Here is a 12,277-nt window from a genome sequence, read left to right as displayed (position 1 = left end):
CTATAATCACCACTGCCGTAAGTGACATTTTTCAGTGTTGTTCCTTTTTTTCTTTCTCTCCATCTATGTAGATGTCAGCATGTTTTGTAATTATGCAATTACCTGTGCTAAGGTTGCATGTGTAATAACCCTTGTTTCATCATTTAGCACACTCAGCAAAATTCCTTTCTGCTAGATTTTCCCTAAGAAGAGCAAGAGAGATGCAAAAAGAGAGAAAAACTACCAGACAAGAACAAAAAACTCTGATCTGCAATATAATCATTAATAGCAAAATGATTTATAATCCCAGAAGGAAATGTGTTCTCTTTTGAGCCTGGTTCTTCTCAAAAGAGACTTTAGGGGAATTTAAGAATAAAACATTTATATTCTTGTAATTAATTCATTTCTGTAAAGCTGCTTTGTGGCAATGTCGATTGTTAAACACACTATACAAATAGAATTTAATCGAATTAAACTTTACTTACTACTGTTATCTCTTGCTTGTACATTCAGGATGTAGAACTACATCCAGATTTCTGCTTTGTGGTAATGTCGAGTGTTAAATGAATTGAACTGAAAATAATCAAACACTGTCCAAATATTGTAAACCCTAATGGGTCTCAGTGGAACTTAGGGCTATAGAGTTGTGTGTGGTATTAGTATTTTATTTTAAGTTGTCACTTACTTATAACAGCTTTGAAATGATACTTGCACATTTACAAATGTGATTTACTAATAACAAAAAGGGTTTTGTGAAAAAAAAAAGACTTTGTGAATGAATACAACACCCTGTAGGTGGCGCTGTTGAGTTGCAGAACTCCCTGTGAAGAGCCCCATTGTCAGTATTGAATTATCAGTTCCCATGGTGACGATGATTTGGCTTCAATCCTAGTGAAAGGCATTTATGTTTTATACATAGACCTGTAATGTGTCTTCAGGGAAATTGTCCAGAGTTTGTTCAAGCATATATAAGGTTTGTAATAAATATTTTTGTTTTGTGTGTGTGTGTATGTGTGTATATATATATATATATATATAGTGTGTGTGTGTGCATAAAATATTAGAACCAAATCAGTTACTAAAACCTCCACCTTTAATACCATTTAATCATGTCCAGATGACTCCAGCAGCCAGCCTCGTTGTTTTTTTTTTCCTGTTCTCCTGCTGACAGGGCAACATATTTAAGGCCATGTCAGCACCATCATTGTCCAAAGTGATCCTTGTACACTCTTCCAGGTGAGTGTGTTTAGACTGGTGCTGTGAGTCAATAGTGAAATGCAGGTCTGTTTGTGTAATGCAGAGAAGGTTACAGTTTAATGCACTGCTGCAAACTGCAACAATAGACCATATTTAAGGTGACAGTTCAGCAAAAAAAAAAGAAAAAAGAGACAGAAATTGAATTGTGAGAAACTCATTTTTAGCCTAAATGTAATAGGTTTAAGAGAGGACTGATGTCTAAAATTAGCTTTTTTTGCACTTTTGCACTAGATCCAGAGGCAGCTGATGCTTGCAGAGCAAACCCTCGCTGTCTTTCCAAAATTAAAAGATGTCAGGATTAAGTTTTGTTTTGTCATACTAACACCTAATTAGACTCTGCCCTGTAATAAGAGGTGGATAATTTTTTACCTTTGTAGACCACTGCAACTGGTAGTAAGAGAAATATGAAAAAAATAAGGGCTTGGGCTGATTTCATTCTAATAGAGATTATAGAATGATGCAGGCAAATAGTGTCAGTCATGTCAGAAATTCCTGTGAAGTGAAAATAATTCTGATTTCCATAAGTCATCAGAAGTGATTGAGAAGGTACATGGGAAATTCAGTTATGAGAAATTCAATAGAACCAGGTTAATTGTTTACTCTGTCATCCTGTATTCCAAATTATCCTTAGCCACACTTTCTAAACTAATTACAAATTTTAATTACACAACAGGACAGGCAAAGGGACAGAAGCATAAAATGTCTGTTTGCAAGCTTGGATGAAGGATACAAATCATCTGTTTTACAATCTTTTACTGTTTTATAAACCAGTAGATTTGAAAACTTAGAATCTCTTAGAAAAGTAGAAATCCTGAATTCAAATCGTTAATGTAAGTGTGACGAAATGTCCCACATGGTTCTTATTAAATCCTTATGAAACATATCATATACTGCTCATCTAGAACATTGTTGAAATATTGCTGAATATTTTTAGCCTTCCATCTACCACAAAAATAAAGTAAGAAATCCTTTAAATTAAAGATGAAATTGATTGTTTTGATTATCACACTGATAAGCACTAACCACAGGTCAAAGGTGTTAAGTGTCAAATTTTTACACTACAAACAATTTAATGGTTTTGAATTTGTACATTTGCTCATCTTTATATTAAAACTGTTGCAGAAAGAAAGAAGAAAGAAAGAAAGAAATTGCCCTTAGTTCTTCAAAGGCTTTAGTACAAAACCTCAAGACAACCTGAACCTTACTTTTATATGTGGAAAACTGTGTATTTTTTATTTTTTAACCAGACTGTAGGTATGTTTGCTTTGCTTGCTGCAAAATTCACAAAGGACTTTTTGAAACTCATAGCCAGGGTTAGCTATCTTGGAAAAATGTACCTTAATCCGTTCATTACTTTTGGTGCAGTGCCAGAACAATGACAGATCACTCCTTTTTTTAACTAAAAAAATATGTATGAATACACAGAATACATTTACACACAGAAGTCTTGAATTTGATGTCATATAGCATATGCCAGGTGCTAATAATAGTCTCTAAACATGTCAGACAAATCAGTGGTGTTGCTGTATTCGCCCTCCATGTCCTCTGGCTCTGCTTAGCCATGCCATGCAAGTGTGTGGGCTGCTAATAGCATTCTGACAGGTAATGGGAAACCTGCTGCCCCCCATGTGCCAGTCTGCAGACAAACACTTAATTGTCCCGGTTGCCAGCCATGCACACACAGTGCCATAATTAACAGGCTGCCAGCACTGTAATGCCAACCCTTCAAACCAGGGGCAGAGAGTGCACTGACAGTTATTTCACGGATTCATATGCAGTGCCACAACCAAACTCAAACTGTCCAGCTAAAAATAACTGATTATTCTCATGAAGCTGGTGAGAATATTCTGTAGAGAATCCAACAGGATATGCATTACTAAGATGACTCATTCAGGCCTTTCAGCAGTCAGGAGGGAAAAAAGGTGAACTGAAGGTGTAATTAATAAGTAGTTGTAATGTGTGTGTAGATTAGACCTGCTGCAGTAGACCTGTTCAGAGCTGTGTGCACAGTCATTCATTAAGCCTCTGTTCTTCAACTGGGACTGGCAAAAACATTCTCTCTCATTAAAGCTTTTTCTTCTGGGGGTGCCTTCTTTGGCAGAAGCATAAAACACCCTCTCAAGCCACTGGAACACATCCTGAATATAATCTAGCTGCCTACCGTACATCAACTTAATTGCATTCTTGCAGGGTCTATGTCACTTCATTCAGCGGGCTCCAACAGAAAAGAGTCTCGGTGACTCAAAAGCCAAGCTCTGATTCAGTAATGGCTAGTCACAATTCTGCCTTGATGTCTGGAAATGACTCATTGTGTTTTTGGAATTGGAGTATATTTGGTTTTTCTCAAACTCAAGAATGAGGAAAACATCTGTGTCTCACCACACGCTAACAATGGATTTAGGTCAAAGGCAAGGACAGCTCGAAAATTTATTTTGAAAAACAATATAACCCAAATTCAAATACGTATATTAAAGAATAAAACACGGGGCATGCTGTCATATAAAAAAATATATATATAATATCAATAATGAGGTGGTGTGATTATTTTTATACCAGCATTTCATGAACTTTCCTCTACAGCAATTTTCACAAGCACATTGACAAAGACTGTGAAAAATGGTAGCCAGTTCAGGTAATAGAAGTGTTGTAAATTTTTTCTATATAAAAAACTACAAAAGCTACAGAGAATCATTTTTTTGGCTACAGAAAATTGTCAAATAGTAAGGGAAAATATGGATTTAAACAGCATTTCAGATAGACAAATGCATATGTTTATAGAAATATGAATATCATGTATTTACATTATGTAAAAGTCTTTAAAGATCAAAATTCAGAAAAAAAAGGGGAGCCTCTGCATAAAATCATCCTATTTAGAGGTCATTGTGATTAAAAAGTAAAAAAAAAAACCTGTTTTACAGTTCAACAGCTTAAGACAGCCCTTCTTTTCTTTCTCTTAATGTAAATAAGACTTGTCATGTTGTATACATCACAACCTGAAGTCATGTCAGAAAACCTGAAGGAGCAGCTGTTAGCAAGATCCTTGTGGCAGTTAGCAAATATGCTAAAGAAACAAAAAAAAACTTCATCATCGTATTAACAACCGCCCATGTTTATGTGGGGCATTATGATTGACATGGAGATAAAGCATGGCGAACACAAGGTACACTTAATACAACTGAAATCATGAATTGTCAGTTAGTCACACTGTCTCTTTGGACTGTTAACTATGACTGTACCGCAAATGTATTTCGTTTAATTTTTTTGCAACCTTTATCATAATGGCTTTGCCTGTTACCATCCTGTTTGCTAGTTAGTGAAAATGATGAATAATAAAGGCTGATGCCACTGATGTGAAACATGTATTAAACATTTAGTAAGAAGCAGTGAGTGCTTCTGAGACATATTAGTCAATAATGTAGGCTTCAAAGTAAAACAAACAACAAATCAAATCTTAAGACTTTTATAATGATGTATTGATGACTGTAGGCCTTTTTTAGCATTAAGTTGGATACAATAACATGTACATTTCCATTGTTGGTTGGTGGACACTTTTATATAAAATTATTTACATATTAAATAAATGAATTACAGCAATACAGCAATAGCACTACACTGAAGTACTGAATAATCCTAGTAAGAGGAAATTGACTGTAATGCGTTTATCTAAAAAATACAATAATAATTTGCGGTATTAGGTAAGGAAAACTGATCTTTTTTTAATATTTATTGAAGAAAAATTTATATTATAGTTTGGTTGCCATGAGCCATGTATAATGATTCAGTTCTTCTGCTAACATTATTACAGTTCCTTTTAGTGAATGTTAGGACAGATTACAGATTAATATTGCTTAAGATTTTATTGCTGGATTTTAAATTAAAATATAATGCTGGGTGATCAGCTGAAGACCAGGCACAAATAACATGGATAGAAAAAGTCCTTCCTCTGTAATATTTATTGTAACACATTAGGCTCAGAATATCTTCTGTGCTTCTGTCCTCCATTCACACTTTCCATCCATCAATTGAACATGACACCTCTGCGCAGGCCTTGCTTCCTGCAGTGTGAAAAGGAAGTGTGGTGTGCCAAGTGAACTCACTAACATTACCGGCTATTGTGTTTCAGCTTATATTTTAACTTAAACTTTCAGAGAAATAATAAAATATTTTGTGCAGGTGAACATTTGTTAGGACTGAGGGTTCTGCTGACTTTGCATAAACTCTGCAAATATATACGCTATTAATAAGGATCATGAAGTCCTTCACATATGGTAAGGATTCTCTTTTGCTTTCAATGACTTGTGACTTTTATGATGTGATGTATAAAATGTGATTTTATATTTATGATGAAATTTTACAAAATAATTTCATACCTTTTCAGGTTTAGACAGTGTGTCTTAAATATCAAAACTCAGTCTTTTTGGTGACATGGTAGTGATACAGTCATGCAAGCCAACCAACTAACAAACCAAACAATAAAACATCTCATCATCCAGACAATGTACTAGCCAATGAACCAACCAACCAATAAGTCAGCCAAGCAAAACATCAATCAACCAATCAGCAATCCAGTCTGAAAATTAATAATTAACAAATGAAATAATCAACCAACAAACCAACCAACTATTCGCAGAACAAATTTAACCAACCAATTGCCAAATCATCCAACCAATGAACCAACCAACCAACTCAGCTGTTGACCAAGCAACCATTCAATCAACCAACCAACCAAACAATCAAACCAGTCAATGAACCAACCAATCAACATATTGTAGCGCCCCCAGCGTTACTGGCTATAATGGGGTGGCTAACCTGAGCTCTTTTTAAGAAATATCTGAAAATATTTTATCTGGGTTACAATATCAACAATCCAGTCAAGGAATCAACAATCCAATTAATCAACATACCAACAAACCAACCAACCAATAATTTTAAACAATAAGTCAATCAATCAACAAACCAATACACTATCCACCAAAACCACTCAACTAGTGTACTAACAAACCAATAAATTAACCAACTAATTACATGATAAACCAACCAACTATTATCTATGTAAAAAATAACTGCTGAAAAATGCACCTTGATCTGACCCCATAATCAATCCTTTAATAACAACATGAAATGGATAAAATCTGTTATATCAACCAGCCCTACCGCTTATCAGCACTGTTAAGTTAAATAGATATTGGGTTTAACCACAGCACACACTTTTCTATACATCACAAATTGAATTTAGATATTCAACCTCTTGTGGCCTACAGTATTAAAAATGGATGAAGCCACAGACATAAAAAAAATAATTGCTAATTTCGGTCTGGAGTCAACATCACACTGAGATTAGTGCTCTCTTTGTCTCCCTTTGGTATTTTTTTTTTGACAAATCGCCTACGCAGAACAAAGATGAATATTTCATAATCATCCCTCAAGGACTAAAGAAGGAACACATGATTATTTAATGGATGCCAGGTTTAAATGAGACTCTCTCTGGAGAAGGGCTTTATCAGTTCTGTTTTTAAGCCCTCAGAGTGAGTGTTAGTAAGGCACTGTGCTATTTATACTCACCTTTGTATTATAATCACTGTATGCACAGATGACACTGGTAATTGCACCTTCCTGACAGAGTCGGTTTCCATGTAATTATGGATGGTGTCTAAACATAACCGCCCATGCCTAAAGCATTAGTAAGTGTGAAAGGAAATTTAATAAAGCGTGAAAAGAAAATAGAAATCCGCTAAAAGGCCTGAACTTTTATAGCTTCTGGAATTGGGACACCACAAAAGCCTAGAAAAGAAATCACAAAAAATGATAAAAGAGAAAAGATTTTGGAGTGTGTGTGCTTCATAGCTGAACAACGTGTCATCCGCTCACACAGTGTCACAGGCGCACACTCACTCACACAGTGACAGTTAAGTCACTCTGTTTTGCCCTAGGCTTTAGGAAGTGAACAAAACCTGTTCCGTGGTCAAAAGCATGTTAAACAGGAAGAATGAAGAAAACAAATTGGCTTTGAGTTCACCTCAAGGGGGCAATGTTGTTCCAAGCTAAATTATACAAGCTAAAAAAAAAAGTACACAGATAAGGTTTGTTCTCTCTTTCTATCTGTGTGTGCATGTGTGTGGGTGTAACGTTAGGTTTTCCCCTGATATTAAATTTCACCGAGAGGCATTGCATGTGAAAGCTGCCATGTTGCGTATGCTGACCTCAAAGGAGGGCCTTTGTCTCAGTTGCTCTGGTCACATGTTAGCAGCTACAGTAAATGCGAGGCTTCCCACGTGACATGGGCCTCAGCGGTGACAAATCACTCTGCACGTCATCAAACCCTCTGAGAAAATGAAAGCAGTGTGCCTCCTGGGCGCCATCAGCACTTACAGACCTAACATGCTAATACCTGTACCTAAAGCATTTTGCTAATGGACATGACTCACTGCATCACTCTTTAAAAGGACTCTGAAGCTTGAGCTTTATACACAGCAAGTGAGCTTATGGGTTTGGGGTAGCACAATGGATCCCAAACTCTCTTACTGAATTACTTGGATGGTTGGAGAAATAGAGAATTGTAGACGTGAAAATATGATGGTTTAGTTGTGTAACAAACTATTAATGGTCTGTCATGTTGGCTTAGAAGCTACAGGTCAATACCTTATACACACACACATATACACACACACACACACACACACACACACACACACACACACACACACACACACACAAATACAATCCTCACCTTGTTCGACTCTTCAAACTTGTTAATGGAGCCTATTGAATCCCCTGGGTTGGCTAATGAATGGAGCACAGTCTGACACAATAATGTAGGTCTGTATCCCACTTCTGTCCTAACACATGTCTATAATTAACATTTGCTCTAACATCATGCACACCTCGCTATACCCCACATTCTGTGTTTGTAGATAATAAAAAAAAACCCTGCTCTATATTTATGCACCAGCTTGAATACTCAGCAGGATGAGAGGATGTACAACTGAATGGCTGCTTTTTTTTGTTCCGAACAAGGAGAAGAAAAAATATAAATAAATAAATAAAAGGATGGACATCAAAGGTGGGAAACACAGACTCAGAGCTACTCCCATTCATAATAGGGTCATTATGTAAGTGTAGGTTTTCCTCACAGGTCAGATGTCAAGGATGGCTTTAATTTTGCCCTTTGCCTACAAAACAAAGTGTCAAGCATTAAAACTAAAAGCTAACAAGCAGCATGTTATGTTGAGGCATTATGTCATATTCAAGATGTCTGTTATTTATGAGGCTTTCAAATGAAGCTCATGAAATCATGCTGTTAAAATGGGAACAGGCATGATTGACCATTAAGAGGGGAAATCATTAGAACACAGGGAAACGTGGACTGTGACCATTTTATAAAGTCTTTTATAAAACAAGGTAAGTAGAAAGTAAGTGTGTAGGAAATAAAAAAATATTAAAAGACACAATATGACAACATTTACACTAAAAATACATTCAATTGTTATGAAAAACAAACATAAGATAAATGATGACCGAAGTAAAAGTATTTTGTAGGGTGATAATATAGCTTTTACAGAAAAAAAACTAATTACTTAATGATACTTGAAGAAATGTAACAGATAGTAATTTAACTCAGATGTCCCTGTTAAGCACACACAAAAAAAAAAGATATTGTATGAGAACGTGAGAAATACACACAGGAAGCATGAGCTAGGCAATGACTAAAGCCACTGATATAGCTAGTTATGAGCTAGCATGTACGTCTATTAGACAGACAGGGCAGAAGCATAGTGAAAGCATAAAAACAAGAGGTGTTGGTAATTTACTAACTTAAACCTTGTAAGAATACAAAGACAGTGAGCTAAGCTAGTTAATGACCTGAGGCTAATAATAATTTTTTTTCAAGTTAGCAGGTAGAATTTATGCCTTTAATATAAAAATCAAACCAAAGGAATCAAGCCAAAACCAAAAATAGATATATTAGTAAACTATATATATTTTTTTAGCACTGAGTACAAAGTCAGATCCACCTTAGTGATAAATGTAAACCTTAAGACCTAAGACTTGCAAATAACAGCATTATAAAAGATTAACATTTTTGAACATAGCATTAGGCTATTGCTTGTTTGGTTTGATATAAGTTGTAGATAACACCATGATGAGTACAACCTTGCTGATTATAACCTAGGTGCCAGAAAACATTTCTAATGTAATCAGTATAGAAAGGTACATTGTGCATGATCTTTTTTTTTGCCCAGTCTTGTGCCACTAGTTTTCAGCAGGGCAGGAGATGAGTGGAGAAATGGAGGAGGCAAAGGGAGAAAGGGTTGTTCGGTAATCAGATACGATGAACTGACCAAGATATAAACAGACAGCTGTGTCTCTGGGACAACCGTGTCCTATTTCCCTCCCTTCATAACTTATGATGTCACACCCTTACCATTAGGCAGCGCTTCAGTTTCGCTATTAGCTCAATTATTTAGAGCTTTTAATTGAATCAGCCAAGTTCAGCGAGAGACTGCCATGATCATGGAGAAACTGAATCTGTCCTTGTGCTTCACTCGCCGAGCCACATCAATGATGCAAGAGAGAAGAAAGAACAGAAAAAAAAACATAATGGTGTAATCAGACATTCGTTGCAGATGCCAAGAAGCAAAACACTGAGTTGTCTGAGTTTTTTACTGCAGCCTGGGTTCAACAGCTCAGGTTCAGCCCAGACCATTCAAAGTGATCATGCTGACAAAAATCTCACTCGCCCACACAAACAGAGGGGAATAAACTTGCCATAGTTTCACTTGTGTATGCATGCACAGTTGCAAAGATAAACACACACACACACACACACACACACACACACACACACACACACACACACACACACACAGACACACATATACAGACACATGTGCACAGCCACAAACAAACGAATGAACAAACACAGAAATGAGTCATATATACACAATCATAAATGCAGTGGCCAGTGGACAGCCACAGACAAGTATAACAAACTCGTTATACAGTTATACAGTTTACGATATTTGTGAACACAAAAACATGCATGCACAAACACATTTATGCATGAGTTTGATGAAGTAATTTAGACCAAATTTTGCTCAAGAAGACATTTTAAAAGGCATGAGGAAAATCCCTATTATTTCACTGCTGTATTTGTTCAGTTTAGGGGCTCATAAATGTGTCCCTATGCACTTCCTGCCCCCTCATCCTATCTCCCTTGTAACCTCAAACAAAACAGCACATCATTTCCTTTACTGCTGAGGTTAGCATAGTGTCTACAAACACCCGTAAGATTTTTTTTGTAACCGATATCACATTGCGTTTGTCCTTATATGAAAAATCGAGATATGTGGCAAACCAGGTCAGTAGCTCCACTGGGAGACATGCTTTTTAGGACAAGCCTGAATTTAGAAAGAGGGAAATCTGATCTTAATGTTAGCCGTGTCTGTTCTGAACCGTTCTGTTTGCACGTAATGGCCTTGCTAACAGCAGGGATAGTGGATCCTCTGAGATTCTGCTAGGCATTAGTCTTTCATACTGCTCTAATTTGGCTGTTTTTCTAAGAATGGCCATGGTTTTGTTCTGGGCTTCATTCTAATTCACTCAGAAAAAAAGGGGAAGCTTCTGGCTAGATTTCTGTCTTTAGCTTCACATGTTTCACCTTTACAAAGACTGCCCTTGTCTTCCAGTTCAGCCCAAAGCTCTCAATGGGCATCCCCCTCCTCTCTCTTAACTGTCTAACACACACACACACACACACACACACACACACACACACACACACACACACACGCTGCATACTTCCTCTCCTACACTCGCTATGGAGATTGAGTTTCAGAGGTCTTCTAACCGGCAGAGAGCTGAGACAGGCATGCAGAAGTCACATGGTGCAGGATGACAGCTGTGCATGAATCATGGTGGATTTAATTTCGGAGTAATGATTGTTTAAACCGATTGCAGTCGGGTGAATGGCCACTAATACTGCAGTTAGAACTCTGTGACAGAACTTGCTAAATATTTACTGGAATGTTATTTAAGGGCAGCTACTGGAGGCAGAGAATATGGAAAAGCCTGTGTGGAAATCTAAATGTGGACACATTTAATGGACAAATATTTTTCTACACTGTTCACTGTAATCAGTACAAATAGTGGAATATTATGGAATATTATCACTGAACCCTTGTATGGAGATTTGTAGAATCAGCACACAGAAGAAAAATAGTTGCTTCTGGAAAACAGTGAGTGTGTGGAATCTGAGGTAAGAAAAGCCAAGAACAGGCCTAATGTTTGAGGCTTATGTATGAACTCAGCATCAATGTCCAACCAAAATATCTACATGGCTATGGATAGTGAACCATAAGCTTACAATTTCCTGAAAACATGGCCTCTTAAAATCCCCCTAAGCTTTCACTATGAAATATAGTTGGCCAAGACACACAGATCACACAGACACATACAGGCACATGGTCTGCTATACATTTCTCATTTCAGGTCTCGCTGTTGATGACCGGGAGACTAATTATTTTTGAAAGGCTTCCACATCACCATACAAAGCAGAGATTATGGCAGCTTTAGTTTTATATGCTTAGTGCGTGCACACACACACACACACACACACACACACACACACACACACACACACACACACACACACACACACACACACACACACACACACACACACACAAGCCTAAAGTGAATTAGATGAGGAATGGTATTGGAGATGGAGGGGGCTGCTTTGGGAAAGAAAACTCTTACTTGCTCTCTCTCCATCTCTTCAAACAGAAACACACACACACACACACACACACACACACACACACACACATACACAAACAGAGATAGAAAGCCAGGAGTCTGCTCCATTTTCCATTAATGGTAACTGGAGCTAATCCTCGGTGCATTAGAGGTCAGGCTGCCAAACAGACCACAACATGGACCTGGCCATAATCTACCTCCTGCACGCAAGATTTCTCCCAGGGATCTGAGAGACAGAGGAAGGGGGAGAGACACCGAGAGGGATTAAACCTGAATAAAAGAGTCA

The sequence above is a fragment of the Silurus meridionalis genome, chromosome 9 (genome assembly GCF_014805685.1).
Source record: "Silurus meridionalis isolate SWU-2019-XX chromosome 9, ASM1480568v1, whole genome shotgun sequence".
Taxonomy (NCBI): domain Eukaryota; kingdom Metazoa; phylum Chordata; class Actinopteri; order Siluriformes; family Siluridae; genus Silurus; species Silurus meridionalis.
This window is presented reverse-complemented; position numbering follows the sequence as displayed.